Source organism: Panthera onca, chromosome D2 (assembly GCF_046562875.1).
Source record: "Panthera onca isolate mPanOnc1 chromosome D2, mPanOnc1 haplotype 2, whole genome shotgun sequence".
NCBI lineage: Eukaryota > Metazoa > Chordata > Mammalia > Carnivora > Felidae > Panthera > Panthera onca.
The window spans coordinates 4,521,427-4,539,082 of record NC_138349.1 but is presented as its reverse complement, the minus strand read 5'-3'; the positions used below and the strand labels follow the sequence as shown (position 1 = coordinate 4,539,082).

Here is a 17,656-nt window from a genome sequence, read left to right as displayed (position 1 = left end):
ATTGTTTTCAATGTTTTCCTGATGTAGAGAACGCTTTGATGGCCATCTGTTTGTAGAGACGTCTCTCTGTATTTCGGGGTGGATATTCTTTGGGAGAGGAGAACAGAAGTGGAATTGCTGAGTCAGAGAACATCAACATTATTGATATTTTTAGTACGGAATGCCATACGCGTCTCCACCAGGAATGAGGATATTTGGTTCACAGAAACGAGACACCACAGTGAAAATCCAACCAGCTAACCAACCGACAAACAAACAAACAAAGCCTTCACAGGTTTGAGAGATGCACTTTGTATATCTAGGCTCATGAAGACAACATTTGTTTTTGTTCTGGCCTTTTTTGGGGGCTTTTTTTTTTATTGATGTATCCCAGGCGCCTGGAACTTGCACACAGTTGGATCCCACAATTATTGGTAAAATGGAATATGTTTTCCAAAGTGGCCCTTTATCTGGACGAGGAAGTACAGGGCCCTCGAACCTGTTACACTTAGATCAGAATCAGGACTCCCTTCTTCGTTCAGCCCCTGAACTTAGGGCTTCACCAAAAAACTCGACTGCAGGCTATGTGTCGGCTCCCAGGGCAAGTTATTTCTGGAGCAGATCGGTGCTTTCTGTTTCTGGACGCATCTTGTTAAGGCTCATCCAAGAAGCTTTCATGGCGGATCCACGAGGCCAGGAGATGTTACCAGAGCCTTGTTGCTGGCTGAGGAAGGAACAGAATTCAGGACGGTGAGGTTGAAATGGCTTTGAACCTGGGTTGTTGAGGTGGGTCCCACACCTGGAAGCAAGACGTGTGTCCAGAGACGGAGAGCAGAGATTCCCCCGTGAGGTTGAGGGGCAAGGTCATCCCTGCTCAGGCTTCCGTCCAGGCTCCTAGTTACTGACACACATGCTCTTTTTGGGGGAACCTTTCTCTCTGGTGGCTTGTCCTTTACTTGCTGGTTCTTCTCTTTTGTTTAAGGCTTATTTATTTATTTTAGAGAGAGAGAGAGAGAACAAGCAGGGGAGGGGTAGAGAGAGGGAGACACAGAATCGCAAGCAGGCTCCGTGTTATCAGCGCAGAGCCTGATGTGGGGCTTGAACTCACCAACCGTGAGATCATGACCTGAGCTGAAATCAAGAGTCAGACGCTTAACCCACTGAGCCCCCCATGTGCCCCCTCCCTCGCTGGCCCTTCAGCTTCAATGTAGATGTCCCCACCGTGGTCAAAAGACCTCCTTTCCGATCTCATGCCCCGCTCGAGTACACAGAAGCCTCCACCACGGCCCGTATCTTCTTGTGCCGGAATTGTCCGACTGCAAGTCTGACGTCCCTTTGCCCGTGAGACCTGAGCACTGACCCAGAGAATGACTGTGTCGAGCTCACGTGCAGGTGCACGGCAGGGGCCCCCCAGCCACGGTTCACCATGTTGCCCTCGTGATGGCCCACGAGGAAAGGCTATTTCAAGGCAGAACTTTTTGGTTTTTGTGTTTTGCTCCTTACATAAACTGTAAGTTTTTTTTTTAAATATATATATACAACAAAATGAAAATAAAGGGTAAGTCATAAATGCCACCTCTTAATAGGACAGCCAGTTAAATTGGAGTTGTACATCATTGACCACTATGAAAAACTACTTTCATAATTGTTTTAATTTTCTCTCTTGGTTTTATGAAGACCTTTATTACACACAGTTCTATATTAGCACCTTTATTTGTAATGAAAGAAGGGTTGGAAGAAAATTGAGGTTAAAACATGGCCTCGCTTCCAGTGGAAACAACTAAAGGTAAGCGCTTCTCCGAAGGAAGTAAACACAGGCTGTCCTCTCGGCAGAGAGGGCTCGCTGCACCCCTCCTTCCTGGGGCTGTCGCCCTTCCCCTTTCACACCTGTTTTCTGAACGCGGAACTTAGACACAAAGATGTAACCACAAGTGTGATCGGCCGATGTTTCCATTTTCGGGGGTGGGGGTGGCCGGGAGGGATATTTGCTCATGAAAACCTCCTCTGGGATTTTTTTGTTTCCAGTCACGACCAAAAAGCTCGGCGATTTCGACCCTTGAAAAAACAGATGTTTCAAAGTCTTATTTTAGTTTTGTTTACTTGTGCAATCAAAATCAGCAGCCCGTTGAATTTCAGGGGGTTTTTAAAAACTCTCTGTTCCCTTCATTTTCAGTAGCAAAATTTTACATTGCATTGCTTTTGGGGGTCGGGGGGGATTTTCTGCAGCTGAGAAGTAGGCACGCGACCAGTGTGTGTGTGTGTGTGTGTGTGTGTGTGTGTGTGTGTGTGCGCGTGTCTCGGATGGCTGGGTGGCCCGGGGTGGGTCTGGCGGTTCATTTTCAAATTCAAAGTGATCTCCCTTTTGGAATAAAAGTCAAGGGAGGCATTGCTAAAGAAACATTTCCCTACTAACTGGGCGTCAGGTGGTGGTAATCATTCATCAGCTGTTTCGTGGCCACATTAGAGAAGTCACTTTTCTGTAACGTCGAGTCTTCTACGAGTCCTGTACCGGAAGGCAGGCCCTGCTCTGGCATGTGACGAAGATTTCAAACAGAGAAACAACCCCGTGTCCCCCAAATGGAGTGGATGAATATTGGAACCGCAGAGAAACTAAGACACTCGAGATCATTATTTGAGGTCAGGAGGTTTCCTGCTAAAAATCTCCCCTTGAAACCCAAGGGGACTGCACTCAAAGCGTTTTTATCAGAAGGCTCTGGAGTCGGGGATCTGCTTTGACTGCTGGTGTATGGCTTTTGACCTGTGAAATTCCACAGCCAGCGTTTGAACTGAGGCTTTAAGGCTGCATGCGCCGGTGCGGGTGAATTTAAAAAAGTCGCTAAAAAGTGTATTTTCCGGTGCATTGTGGAAGGGGCTGGGCCTGCTTGTAAGTCACGTTACCTTTTCAAAGTGTTGGTGTTCTCATCCTTCCTTCTAACCAACTTTGAGCCAGAGGCACCGTTGTGTTTGTTAAACGGCCAACGAGCCGCTGAGTTGAAGTCGGGTGCTGACTTGAATAATACTGTTTATGAATTAAAAAAAAAGAGGCGTGACCCAAACGTCCTGGGACTCGTAAATGGATTCTAACCCAACGCCAGAGGAAGAGTCTGAAGCTGGCTTTGAGCAGAGGGGGCCCCTTTGGAGCAAAGGCTGGCCAGGTGGCAGGTTTTAAAGGGAAAACACTTATTTAGATGTGTAAGCTTTAGTAAATAAATTAAAAAAAAAAAAGCATCCACAAAACCTCGTGATTTTGGAGTCACGCCTCAGACCGTTCTGTCCCTCCCACTTGGTTGCTATCTTCATAACATAAGCAATTACCACAGGGGACTTGAATTTTTTTCCTGGCTGCGGATCCACAGGATTGCGGTTCTGTTGTGAATGAAAACTATGATCGATTAGACTCCCGATCAAAATGAGATCAATAATCTGTTCCTTGGCTATTGATCCGGCAGGTCACGGAGGTTGGGGGTGGGTTCGGCCCCCACGGCTGCTTCTAGTAAGCACAGTTTGGGCTGGTTTACAGGCTTCACCCCTTGCCATGCCTCAGTCCCGTCCCTGTGGTCCCATTATCCACATTTAACATCACAGGACAATTCCTTTTGTGGAGGAAAACTGTTTCCTTTTTTTTTTTTTTTTTTCATTTTTCTGAAGTTTATTTATTTATTTTAAGAGAGAAAGAGAGACAGAGAGAGAGCCAGTGCCCGAGCAGGGGAGGGGCAGAGAGAGAGAGGGAGAGAGAGGGAATGCTCAGCAGGCTCCACACTGTGAGGGCAGAGCCTGACTCGGGGCTCAAAATCACGAACTACGAGATCATGACATGAGCCGAAACCAAGAGTCTGATGCTTAACTGACTGAGCCCACCCAGGCGGCCCCTTTCTAGATTTTTTTTTAAAGTTTAATTTTTTTTTTTTTTTTTGATAGAGAGCGAGAGAGCGCGAGTGAGCAGCAGAGGGGCAGAAAGAGAGGGAGAGAGAGAATCCCAAGCAGGCTCCATGCTGTCATCGCAGAGTCTGATGTGGGGCTCGGTCCCACGAGCCGGGACATCATGACCTGAGCCGATATCAAGAGCTGGGTGCTTAGGTGACTGAGCCTCCCAGGCACCCAGAAAACTGTTTCCTAATCAAGAACACAGACTTCTGGCTCGTAGGGGATGAAGCCAGGGCTTAGGCAACTCTCACTAAGTCTCTTCCCCCCGCAGTCCCCGAATGGGTGCAGCTGCGCAGAGCAAGCTGTCCCAAACTGCACTTTAGGGGCGAGGCTGGGTTCGGGGGGTCCGGGAACGGTGATGAAGGGTCGTCACAGAGGCTGGTTCCGTCGGGCTCCACTCTGGACCGCCACTACCCGGTTGGGATCGCCGGATGAGATTTATCTCATCCTTCTTTACATTTTACTCCAGGGTAGTTTCACAAGTCAGATGCCTGATCGTGACCTGCACCCGTGTGTGGCGTTAATAATATGACTCTTCGGGCTTTTTGCTTTACAAAAGACCCCTGAATCTCAGGCATTTGAAGTCTTCTCTATTCTGGGAGATTCAGGCAAACAGGTTGGAGCCAAGGCTGGCAAGGTGGCCAGGGAAGGTCAGCGCGTGACCTCTGATCAGGGGACTGTGGGGCTATAAATAAATGTGGCCGCTGGGGTCTGTGACCACCAGGCTGCCTTCATCCCGTCTTATTTGCTCGTCCCTGTAAGTGACAAAAAAAGGCAGAGCCGGCGGCCTGTGGAAGGGGCCCAGCTGACCCTCTAGATTCGGCGTGAACCGAACACCAGGCAGAGCAGGAAGGCTGGGTGGGAATGCTCTGGAACAGATTTCAGGACATCCATCCAGGCCTCTGGTGGGGTGTCTTAACTGGAATTGGATTAGGAGGAATTTACCACTTCGGAAGAAGTTCTGAGACATCCTGTGCGGGATGGGAGACTTGGCCTCTGGAATTTTCTCTCTGCCCCTGCTTCTGCCCCTGCTGTGTGCTTCCTTCCACTGGGAGTGAGGACGATATCCCCGGCTTCCAGGATTTCACCTTTTCGTCCTCCACCGTTTGATCCACAAAATTACCCATTGTGTGGGCATTTGTCTGTTTACTATAATGAAAACAACCGGATTTGTAATTGTCTATTAAATGGTCTATTAAATAGTGTCATAGCTAGAGGGACCTCAGCAAAAATAATTCGGCTTTTCAATGCTTCACAGGCTCCCTCTCCTCACCCGGTTTGCAGCACTTTTGGGGAACACAGCTTCAAGCCGTCTTTCTTCTTTCTCAAACCTCATAACCTGAAACTTTTCAGGTGATTCTTTTCCCCTCGGAGGATTCAAATCTCAGCTGCCCCAGGACGTGGGGGTGGGACCCCTCTGGCTTTGCACCTGGTGGCTTCCCCAGAAGCAAGGTCCTCTCCCCATTTGTTGACAGGATGGCCCCTCCTCCTGGTGGGTCACCTTCTTTTTTCGTCCTGTTTCCTGTCGGGGGAGGGGGGGCTCTGGCTTCTCCAGGGCTCCCCTTGAGCATGGGACTCACCTCCCCGCCGCACCCTTACACCCACCCCACCCCCCGGCCCCCACCTCTGTCTCATCTCTTTTGTCTGCCTCTTTGTTACTTTTATCCCCATTCTCCTTATTTTGATGCATATTCTGTAAGTTTTTATTTCGTGGGCTCACCGCTGGCCCACGTCCTCAGCTACAAACAGAAAATCTACCCAGATTTGTCGCCCACCCCAGTCCCTGAATATCGGCATCAGAGGACTGTTCTCCAAATGCGGCATGCGTTCTGTCGGTGGCTGGAATGTGCTTTCTGACGGTATGGAGACGTCCATTTAAAAATTAATATTTAGAAATGTGTTATATTTTTTATGGGGCGCCTGGGTGGCTCAGTAGGTTAAGCAGCCAACTTCGGCTCAGGTCATGATCTCGTAGTCCACAGTCTGGATTCGAGTCCCGCGTCGGGCTCTGTGCTGACAGCTCGGAGTCTGGAGCCTCCTTCAGATTCTGTGTCTCCCTCTCTCTCTGCCCTTTCCCCGCTCGCACTCTGTCTCTCTCTCTCTTTCTCTCAAAAATAAACATTAAAATTAAAAAAAAAATTTTGAAGACGTTGTTTTATTTTTTATAAGTAAAACTAGCTCATCACAACCAGGATTTCACAGATGAGGATAAAACAGATTTTTGACGATAAAAGCCAACTTAGGGGAAACTATCTAGTAAATGCTGGAAGGTGAGCAGACTCACCTCACGTGGGAGGGTGGCGGAGGGCGGGGCACAGGTGGGCAGAGCACGGGCTCACTCCCACCAGCCCCCTCAACTACACGTGAGGGGAGGTGGGCTGTGGGAGGGACTGGGCTCCTTTCTAATGAACCAAACTCTGAAGAAGGTACCTTGTGGGTCTCCAAGGGAGGAGTGAGGGTTGCTGCCTTGTGGAACCCCAGGGGCCATCGTGCAAGCTGTTTCCTTGGGCAAGGCAGACCCATTGGAAGACAGGTGGAGGTGTCCTTGGCGGGCTCTGGGGACTGCAGACCGTGTCACCGGCACGCCACCCCGACAGCCTTCCCAGGAGAGTCTTGTAGAGTGAAGTCCAGGAAGAAGGAGTAGGTCTGGATTTTCTCCTCTTCGCTCACTGTTCTGTCACAGTAACGACAGCCCTACCCGACACCCTTGTTCTGTTTCTCACACTCGCTTGTGTCTCCTGCCACGGTCAGGGTGTCCCAGACCGTGTCGGGGACCTAACAGCTAGACTTCTTGCTTGCGAACAGAACCCTGAATTTTGGAGGCCCGGTTCCAGAGGGTGAACATGATCTGTGTAAGTCATTCCTGGCAATTTTGTTTGCCTTTGCTAGTGATTGGTGTTTAAGTTACCATGTGATCTAGTTCTGGCCAATAAAACATATGGAGAGTCTTCGGGGGACTTCTGGGAAAGTTTTCATTTGTTAATAAGAGACAGAAGAACCAGGAGAAAGTCCTCCTGCTTGGGACCCTGTGGTATAAGGTGTGATATTTGGCACCACAGCAGCCATTTCGCCAACATGAGGGGATACATGGACAGCTCCTTGAAGATGACAGAGGAAGTATTTTTTTAAAATATTTTTTTAAGTTTATTTATTTGAGAGAGAGAGAGAGAGAGAGAGAGAGAGAGAGAGAGAGAGAGAATGAGCAGGGGAGGGACAGAGAGAGAGGGAGACATAGAATCTGAAGCAAGCTCCAGGCACTGAGCTGTCAGGACATGGGGCTGACATGGGGCTTGACATGGGGCTTGAACACACGAACAATGAGATCATGACCTGAGCTGAAGTCGGATGCTTAACCAACTGAGCCACCCAAATGCCTACAGAGGAAGTATTAAAGGAAACTTCATACACTATTGAGTCACCAAAGGAGCATTCAGAGTTCCTCTAGGATCTTGTTAGATGAGATAATCAGTGCTTTCATCATTTGCATTACTTTTTTTTTTCCCCCAGAAGTCTCCTAAATGACTCACAGCTACTTTTACTCTCATATGCCCTAGAAGCTGTTTCATTCTGCCCAAGGGAAATGTTGGCTGCTGACTTGACCTATCTTGGCTTTTGTTTTCCAAAACCTGAGCTCCTGAAGAGTTTATACCGGGGAGGTAGGAAGCTTCTTGGAACTCCTCAGAGGTGGAGCTGTCCATGGTGCACTCAGGAAGACGGGTCCCTGGGGATGGGGCTGCCCACCACACTGACTTTCCTGTCCCCAAGCCTGCCTCCAAGGGAACCCTTGGGTTCAAATGATATGGAGAGCCATGAAGCCTGTGATGCTTTGGGGATGTGCCGGGGATACAAGGCCTTTGCCCATCTTCTGGACACCCCAGAACCCTCCACGCCCCTAAGTGGACTGAAGGAGGGACAGGAACTCCCATGCAACGGTTGAGATAGATTCCTGCTGGCCTCATAAGAGAGACGCTTGGAGTTGGATTTAAATCCTGAGTCTGTGGGGCAAGTCTATTCCCGCTTTACCATATTGTGATTTTGCCTTACTCTGCTCAAAACTTGTCAGGCCTGAAAGCTGGATTCTCCAGCTTTGGGGGGACATGCCAGAGGGCACTGGTCAAAGACAAGCCAGGGGTCCGGGCAGCCGCACTGTGTTTTGTGACGGTCTTCAGCCATTGCCTTTCTCGTGATACATTTATCAGAATTCACGGCACAATTTTCCCCCCAAATGACTGGGTTTTGTTCTTGATGAAAATTCCCAGCTCCGCAACTGGGTTTCTTTTCCTGAGTCACATTTTTTAAATAAACTTTTTATTTTGTAATAGTTTCAGATTTACAGGGAAATTGCCAAGTTAGCACAGGCAGTTCCTGTCTGCCCTTCTCCAGCCAGCTTGCCTTCGTGTTAACATCGTGTATAACCCGGGGCACATTGGTTACCTCTACGAGGATCACTGTGTCACAGTTCTGTTAATTGAACTACAGACTTCGTTGGGGTTTCCCCACTCTGTTTCCCTGCAAATGTCCTTTTTCTGTTCTAGCATCCAATCCGGGATCCCACATGGCATTAACACTAAGTCACAGTTAATTCTATTTTTGAGATAGTTTCTCCTTTCCTACCCTGTTTGTCGCACAGACCTTTCAGTCACCTATCATGTTCATCCCATGGCCACCAAATGTCATTCCTGTCATTGACTATAGAAGTCAGCTCAGATATTGTCTATTTAATAAAGCTCCCAACTTCTACACAGTGTCTGCGAAGCTAGCAAAACTTTGATGAAATTTAAAGACAGCCTGGGCCATGAGCCAGATCATCAATGTAGCTTCAAAATACGATTTGGTGAAAAATATTCCCCAGAGAGCACTGTGGAAAGGAGTTTGTATAAACCCCCAGGAGTTAAAATATTTTCTCTTTGCATGCAAATTTGGAAATTTCCATATTCTTCCTTGTTTATGGGCAGAAAGGTTATGAAGCAAATGGATTCGGATTTTTATCCTTTCTGTGAAAAGATTAGCATATGCTGCCTTTAAAATGCTCTTAATAGTTTTTAATATCCATAGACTTTCATATATGATTGTCTAAGTAATCCAATTGGGAAATTAATTGCTTGATCTTGTAAGTTTCTAAGTACAAGACGTGGAAGGGATATCAGAATGTAATTCTGTTTGATGGTATCTTGAGATAGACTCACTCTTGGAATTGATTTTTGGGTCCATAGGCACCAGCTGTGTATCACGTACAATTGGGGAAGGCCGACCTTGCCTTTTAATACTATATATCCACATTGACAGTGTCTACATTTGGCTTCCTAAAATCGTGGGACAAAATTACAAAGTGAAAAGGAGGGTCCATGAGCAATTATTTTGTCTTTGTGACACCATGACTGACCTGTGAGATCTTTTTCTCACCAAATTGCCTGTGCTGTCTTACAGACATGCACATCTATTGTTACTTTAGCATCTTGAAGGAAACCTCCCGATGGGTAGCACTCGATGCGGGGAACTGGGCCAATCTCACCCAATGGTTATGGATAACACGGCACCAGCCCCCATACTGGAACACTCCTGTGTTAGTTTCCCCTCGCTTTGAATTCTTCCCTCAACTTACATTCTCTCGAAGATGTAGATCGAGTCTTCAGGCACTGGGTATTTGACTCCAGGTTGGATTAGCTTCCTCATGTCTTTGGAGAGCCAGATGCTTTAAAGCCCACCTCCTTCTGTGAGCTTTCTCAACTACCTGTTTGGATAACACCTCTCCCTCTTCAAATCCCCATAGACCTGAGGTCGGACTTGCTCATTTCTTGTGACTCATGAGCTTCTTTGGTGGGGTTTCCATTTTCCTCCGGATGTAAATTGGTTTGCTCCCATCCCCCAATCCCCTCTTCCAGCCTCATGGGTTGTAAGGCTGTCAGGGGCTAATGGCTGTTCTGTGCATGGACTGTAGCCAACGAAGGGCACCACTTCTGGAGCATCTTCTGGGCATCGGACGTCGCCCCTACCACCTGGATCTCATGAACCCTCCCGCAACTCTGGAGAGAGCTCCTACTATTCCCCCGTTTTGCCTGGGAGGAAGCCAAGAACTGAAATGGGTGCTCTGGGCCACGTGGCTAGTCAGCAAGTCAGAGCCGGACCCACTCGTGTTCGGACCCCAGAGTCGGAAGTACACCTGTCTCCCAGGAGCAGACCTGTGCCCAGTGCCCAGTGAGCACACCATACATACTTTTAGCTTTATCAGTCTCATGCCCTTTCTTCAGCAAGGAAGAATTCACTCTTCTAAAGCACATTATGGCTGCATAATGCAGTCTTCCAGTATATTGTTTAACTGCCCCCTGATCTTTGAGTGACTTTATTGTATTACCTACTGTCATTCTTACATTCTGAAATTGATTTTGGAACCATTAAATCTTTCCTTGGAACAGAATAATATGATGTTCCAATGTTGCCAAGATCTCTCCATCCTGCACAAGCAAAGAGGAAACTCTCTAAGCTCCTGGAAGTTTCCTGATCATTTTCCCAAGGGACGTAGGGAGGCATGGACCACAACCCTTGTTGGCTCCCCCCCCCCCCACCAATCCCCCCTGATTGTGGCCCCTCCCCAGAGCAGAGTCTGTGCACTTGCCTTTGAGTATCTGGGTTTCCCTAGAGGGGGGTGTCTACATCTATCTGCCTGTGGTGTGGGGCGGCAGGACTTTCCCAGGGTTCGCGTGGGCATTTCTGGAGGCATGGGGCAGCAGGAGGAAGAGCCATTGGCTTGGCTGAGGGGCAACGTACCCTCCAGGTCTCTTATTCTCATGGGGGCTCTCAGGTGGGTCAGCCTGAGCTTGGGTCTTTCCAGACTTGACCGTTCTCAGGTCTCCCTTCCTTTGGAACGAGCCACATCTCAGTGCTGTGGATGGCTGGGTGACCCTCAGTGGGACGAGGCTCCCCTGCTCCTGGTGGGAAAGCATCAGAGGCCTTTGGAAGCATGAGCTGGACACCAGCTGCGTGTCAGGGAGAATTAAGACGGGTCGCCTTAATCTTCTTCCCAGTCTAGAGCCTGATACATCCTGGTGGTAGAATTAACTGCCTCTGTGTGGGCACTGGCATCTCTCCCACCGACACAGACGTGCCTGGTGGGTCCTGAGGGCCTTTCTGGAATGAGGCTGTCCGCTTGACCCACCGTGAGCATCAGGCAGGGACGGGCCTCTAGGGCGGCCCCGTGGGAGTGATTTCTCCTGAGTCCCATTTCCTGCGGGAGAGAAGGAAATTTATTCTCACTTCCCTCTGCCTCCTTCCCTCCGATCTATTCATGCCCTGTTAGCCCAGCTCGGTGCGGACAGAAAGTGGGGTCACGTCCCACGGAGAGTACCACACGGGGCATAAGGGGGGCCTCCGGGCGGTCATCCCCTTTACAAAGAAGCTGTTGCCGGTGCCAAGAGACACGTCCCAGACTCCACCTGACACTTTATCCTTAGGAACTGTGCGCTCCTGCTCAGGAACCTCCCTCCAGAAGGAGTTGTCTGGTGTGGCCTCCTTGCTCACGGCGTAGGGCTGCCCACGTTATTCTCGGTCTTGCTCTCGGGACATGTCCAAAGTGAGCGCCGGGGTAAAAATCATTCCTTATGTCCGTCAAGCACTTTGAACTGTTTCAAAGCCCTTTTTAGGCCTATTATTTTATGTGATCTCCATAACGCCGGCCAGACATCAAGTCCCAGAGAGGTTAATTGACCTCCCTGGGGTCACAAGTGGGACTGGAACTAGAATAGCGTCTCCCCACTGCCTGCCCCTGGACTCAGCTCTGGGAGGACTGGGTCACCGCCATGCAGTCTGGGGACTCACCAAGAGCGAGGCAGCATTAGTGCAAGCTGGGAAGACCGTACCCCGCAGTCAGCCCAGGGTTCCCATGGAGCTCCGGGGCGAGGGCCCTCATTTCTGGAGCGTCACCCCAAGTCACAGCCTTGGCTGCCTGGGGAGGTTTCTGCAAAGTGGGTGGCAGGGACTTCATGGCGGGTCCTGGAGGCTCAGGCTGTGAGGGGAAGGAGCCTCTGTCCCCTCCTCTGCCTGTCCCTTTCCTCGCTGTCACCTACCCCCTGCGCCCCCACGCCCCCTTTCTCTTCCCTCCTGGAAAGGGCACGGTGTTTCTGCTCTGGCTGCTCAGGAGGCTTTGCCGTCAGGGTCAGGGTCCGGGGCTGCTGAGCTAGCAGGGGTGAAGGGGACAACGCCGGGCTGGTCAGCAGGCACTCCAGTGGCAAGAGTTGGGGGCACGAAGCGAAAATGAAATATGCATGCAGACTGTGAGCCAGGAGAGATCCTGGGGCCGCGTTTGGCTGGTGTCACGCTAATAAGGGGAGACGTCAGGATGATGGCCAAGCATCAGAAATGAGTCTCGGCATCTGAAGGAGGCGAGACCCGGCGGGCGGGCTCTCCCAGCCGAGGGAGGTGGGCCTCCCGGCCCCCGCTGCCCGCCCTCCCTGGGCCCGCAGGGGCCCCTGCCCTCAGCCGGAGCCCAGCGAGTGCAGCCGCGGAGGCTGGAAGGAGAGCGGCTCCCAGGGCCCGCCACGTGGCGGCAGCAGCTTTGAACGTTTCCAACTACAAGCCACATTGTAGCCGAGACAGAGAGACACGGGCAGAAAACAACAACAACAACAAAAACAAAACAAAAAAAAACAAAAAAAAACCCCTTGCCTATTAACAGGCGACATCTCAAATTCCAAGCACTTTGGGAGAGAAATCTGGTTTTAATAGGAGTCCGAAGTTTCCGTATATATTCATATTCAAATTTATCTCTGGAAAATAATCCCTGTCGTTAAGACTCGGGGTGAAAGCAATTGATAAAGAAGAGAAATCACAGTATGTGGCCGATTTTCTGAGCGGATGAAACTCGGCTTATAGTTGACGCTCCGAGTATCCGAGCTAAATTAAGTCATGAAAGAATATAATACAATGTACCATCATTTTAAAGTAATTTAATCACGAAAACTAAAAATTTGGAAGAAAACAGATATTTTACTTAATAGAAACCATCTGTACCGTGCAGTAGGCAAATTGTATAAAAATGAATAAAACTGTCTCTGGAGGAGAATGGCTCAGGCACCAGCTTATATAATGAAGATGTATATGTGCCTTTCAGCATTTGCATTGTCTATTAGACGAGGTAAATCGCACCAGAGTATAAGGGAAACAGTTACAAATTTTATTACCATCCTATGACTGATGACAAACCCAGCCATAGCAATAATGCATATGAGATGGGGTCTGTTCCCAACTCCAAACGGCTCTCCGCCCCAGACCAGTCTTGACGGCTAGACCTTTATCGAGCTTTGGGTCACTAGGACCTTTTTGTCTAGTTACCATCGCTTTAGCGGCTGGCACCCACAAGGACCATCTTTTAACTTGTTTAGTCTCCAAGTGCGCCATTTGATTCGATTTGGCCCCGCCAGGGAAGGAGCTAATTGAAACACGCCTGGAGTGGCTTTCACGCCGGACTTTTGGCTGCAAGGATCCAGGCGGATGGTCTGAAAGGCGTCCCTTTTCTCCTGGTGACCTGCATCAAAATGCATTCATTTCACAGGACCCTTTTGTGCTCCGGCCGGGGGCCTGGCTCACTCCTCTCTGCAGCTGAAGGTCGAGTGGGCACATTTTTCAAAACAGGCACTTGTTCCTAATCTGCAAATTAACTAAATAATCACAACCGCTAATTATACAGTATCAGGCCTGGAGTACAGAGGGCTTGAGTAATAATCAGCTTTTTAAATTAAGTTGGTGACAACCACTCTTAGCCGCTGTGATTTAATAATCCCAATAAATGTGCACATTTTAAAAAGGGGCTCTTTGTAATTTTTTTCCCCAGCATTTGCAACTGAATCTGTTAATGAAAAGAGAACACAACAGTTTTATGTTACAAATGATGCCATAATAGGTAAATAAAAGGGCTCCTGCAGCAGCTATTAATGATCGAGATGCCGCGCATATGAATTGGAGAGGCGAGGCAGTGCAAGAGACTCGAAATCAAGTTTCTATTTCTGTTTGTTATGATGAATTAAGGCCAGCAGGAGAATCTGATTCCTTTTGTATATTAAGCATTTTGGGGCAATAAGAAACAGACCCCATTAACAAATATGTAAAGTCAAAATATCTCCCCGAAGATTTAGACTTTGGCAAATTTAGAACAAATGAGATGCAATTTTCTACCTCATATGCTCGCCCGCTTTTACCTAATATTATTATAATGTATTGGTTCAAAAGGCGGCCGCGTGGCGCCGGGAAGTGGGGCGCGCTCCTGGGCCGCAGGTGGGGGCGCCCGGCCCTTCCCCGCCCCCTTGCCTCTCCCCTACCCCGCGGGCAGGCACCCCTTCCCCTCCCCCGGCCGCCGGCTCGCGCGTCCTGGGGCGCGGGGGCGCGCGCGGGACCCTCATCGGCCCACTGGCGCCCTCCTCCTGCCTCTCTCCCCACCGCCGATGGCTCTGTTTTTTTCCAGTGGTCAATTGAAATTTTATGGCTAAGTTATTTAAAAGAGACTCTAGAAGAACGAAATGAGGGAGGGATGATGGAAATGCCGCCTGTCTTTTACAATAATTACTCTTGATAGCAATTTGAACTAATTTGCATTAAAAACACCCATTTAACCAATCTGCGGAAAAGGGCGACTTCACGTGTACTGTTTTGTAAGACCTCAGGACTCTTTCCCCCTCCACCCCCCCCCCCCCCCCATAGAAATTTAGTTTAAATTAGGGAAGTAGCAAAAGGCATTGTTAAATATCCCTGCCTGGGCCGGGCCTGCGCCTTTGAAACTACCTGCACGGTGTGTTAGGATATTGTATTTCACGGTAAAAGGGGCTCTTTCTTCCTCCCTTTTACACGGAGCAGCTTTAAAAGCCAGGAGAGGAGGGCAAAGGTCAAAGCCAGGACTCCAGCCTCTGTTCTCTCCTTAGTGTGGCCCTTCCCGTCTTGGTGTGTTCCCGGCTGTTTTTCATCAGAGCAGGAAAGGTGGTAACAACACGACCGAAGAGTCCCTTCAGAGAATGTGTGCACGGATAATACGAGCGGCCAGTATTAGCCAGACATCGAGGCTCTGGGGTGCGGTGTGACGGTCCCCGTACATCGCCACAACTGAGCGCGATGTTCTGTTCCACCCCCTAGGACCACGGCTGGGCTGGGGCGCTGGACGGCCCTGTGGGTCAAGTGTCAGCGCAAGCGGGACGTGGACAGTCCCCGCGGAGTACCGGCCGCTTCCCCAGCAGCCTTATTTCAAAGCCAGCGATGCTGGGCCCAGTCTGGCTGTCCAGGGGGCGCGACCGTTTGGACCCTCACTGTTCCTTTACTTTCTTCCTTCCTGCCATTTTGTGTTGTTCTGTTACTTGGAAACATTTTAATCTAAAACTCAGAGAGGGAGAGAGCGGAAATTCAAAGCAGGCATCTCTGCCAGGATGTGGGCTGAGTCCTGGGCTGGGCGGGCAGGAGGTTGAGAGCAGTGGCAGGGGGTCACCGAACTAGAATTCGAAGAGCCTCGGAGTCGCCTGGTGTTACAGATGGAGAAGCTGAACACCGCCTCCCCCCCACCCCCACCCCCACCCCAGGACAAGCGTGGACCCAAGGCAAGCCAGGCGTGGAGCTTGGGCATTTTCCAGGGCGTTCCTTTATTTGTGTCAGTCCTGAAAGTGACCACGTCCCCCGAACCTATAATTCCAACACTCTGAACACGCAGCAGACTTTCTGGAAGCAGAAGTTACCGCTGAAAGCAGCCGAAAGCCAAGTGCAGACTCTTCTGCCCTTTCCCCCGGCTTTGTTCTCACCCGGACCCTTTGCAGCCCCCTCCCCCCTTGCTCTCCTTCTTTCCTTCCCTTTCTTTCCTCTGCCATCTCCCGGGCTAGCTTTGCCTCTAGCTGACGTTCTGATTTGTGGTTCGCCGCCGCCGCCGAGAGTTCACAGCCCCGGGCGCGGGCGGGCTGGACAGGAAGCCGAGCCCCACGGGAGGGGTGCGTGGGGGAGGGGGTGCTGGCTTGCGCCGGGAGGGCCCGAGGTGGGGTGCGCGGGGGTGCAGGTGTGGCCAGGGCGTCGCGGTGCCCCCCTCCCCCGCCTCGGGCCGCCGCGGCGGGTCCGGCCGAGGCCGGGAAGGTGGCTGGGCCCCGGAAAGGAAGAAGAAAGGAGAGGGATGGAGGGCCGCTCCTCCTGCCCCGCCGCGGGGAGAGCGGCGCCCTGCGGCTGCCCCTCTCGGCCACAAGATGGCACTCTTAAGCTTTCCAAGGACTCTGGTGCTCGGAGCGTAAATGTGACATTCCGCCCTTCGCCAGCCGCCTCCTCCGGAGAGGCTTGCAGGGAGGCAGGAAGAGGGGAGGAGAGCTGCAGGCCTCCTGGACGTTTCCTGGCGCCCACGGCGGGGGGCCCCGCTGTCCCCCTGGGCGGTCAGGGCTCCCAGAGCCCCGCCGAGCCGCCGCTTTCCAAGCCGGGAGTTGCCCGAGTGCTCCCGGGCTGGGCCCCCGCAGCCGGGAGCTCAGGCTTTGTCTCCTGAACCGGCAGAAGCCGGGAGAGGGGTCTGCTCCGACGCACAAAACTCCGCCAGGACAATGGGCCGCGCCCTGTCCTCAGGCCGCGGTCTGATGCACTTGCCCAGCCCGCAGATTCCCTCACACTGAGGCCTCCGGGCGGCTGGAGAAGCTCGAGTCCCCCGCAGGCGGCGGGGACCCTCAGCACACCCTCACCCCTTCTGTGGGAGGCCGTTCGGTGGCCCCGTGCGGCTCTCGGGACAGGGAGAAGGTGGCCACGATTAGGGCGCTGGGTGCACTGCGCAGACAACGAGGTCGCATTGGCCCCTTGGGGCAACTGTGTGACCCGAGAACCAGAGCGAAGGGATTGGGGGTGTGCAGCAGGGGCGGGGAGAATCAGGGCCTCCCCCGGCCACCGGGGCGGGGTGGGGGTGGGGGTGGGGCTGGGGTTGGGGGTGCAAAGCCCCCCCTGCCCCTCCCCCCCCCCCACGGGGAGCGTGAAAGGCCAGCATGCTGGAGACTCCACACCAGCCAGCCTATGGAGAATGGGTGATGCAGCAGGTGAGCTCTCCGGACCTCAGTTCCACCATCCGGAAAAGGCGCATGAGGATCCAATCATGCTCCAAACTGCGGGTCGCATAATAAACGTAAACTAGAACAGACGAGGAAGTGCCGGAATTCCTAGTGTGTGGCCAGAAGTACTTTCCTTGGAGCTTATCTGTGTACCCACGCGCATAGGCTGGTGCGCGCACGCGCACGCACACACGTCTACGCGTCTGTGCGGAGACAGGCAGGCCCCGAAATGAACCTACGCGGAAGCTCCGGCCCCGCGCCCTGGGAAGACAGCAGGAAGACCGCAGGTCCGGGGAGTGAGCTGGCCTTCACAATCCCGTGCCTCTGGTTCGGCCACTCGTTAGCCGGGGGGACCCTGCACACATCTTGGCTCACCTGTCTGGGCCTCGCTGGGCGGTGGGCTGATCGTGGCCCCTGCAGGGTGTCACTGGCCAGGCTGCGTGTGGAGACGGATGGCTGGTACTCTGCCCTCTTTCGACTCCGGTGTGTGCTCAGACTTGACAAACGGCGCCTCACTGATCACTCCGGTGTCGAATCACGCTGCTCCCGTCGGGAAGGCCCGGCCTCCGGATCGCCGTCCCCTGGCACGGTAGCTGTGTCTTGAAGACCCAGGTAGGGTGAATTAGCGGAAACGGAGGACCCTCGTGGACCAGCCTGTGTGGCTCTTGCTGCGCGAACCGCGCCCTGACCAACGCCGTGGTCAAGAGCAGGACCGCCCTGTAAGC

General features: G+C 51.7%; 1 long non-coding RNA gene across 1 annotated transcript; it reads right to left on the bottom strand.

Annotated features, from left to right (window-relative positions):
• Nucleotides 1-267: 267 nt before the first annotated feature.
• LOC132684755 (uncharacterized) lies at nucleotides 268-17,392 on the bottom strand. Its single transcript, XR_009612777.3, has 2 exons — nucleotides 17,307-17,392; nucleotides 268-703 (listed from the first exon to the last, which is right to left on the bottom strand). It is a non-coding gene; the product is annotated as an uncharacterized LOC132684755 (long non-coding RNA).
• Between the last annotated feature and the right edge of the window lie 264 nt (nucleotides 17,393-17,656).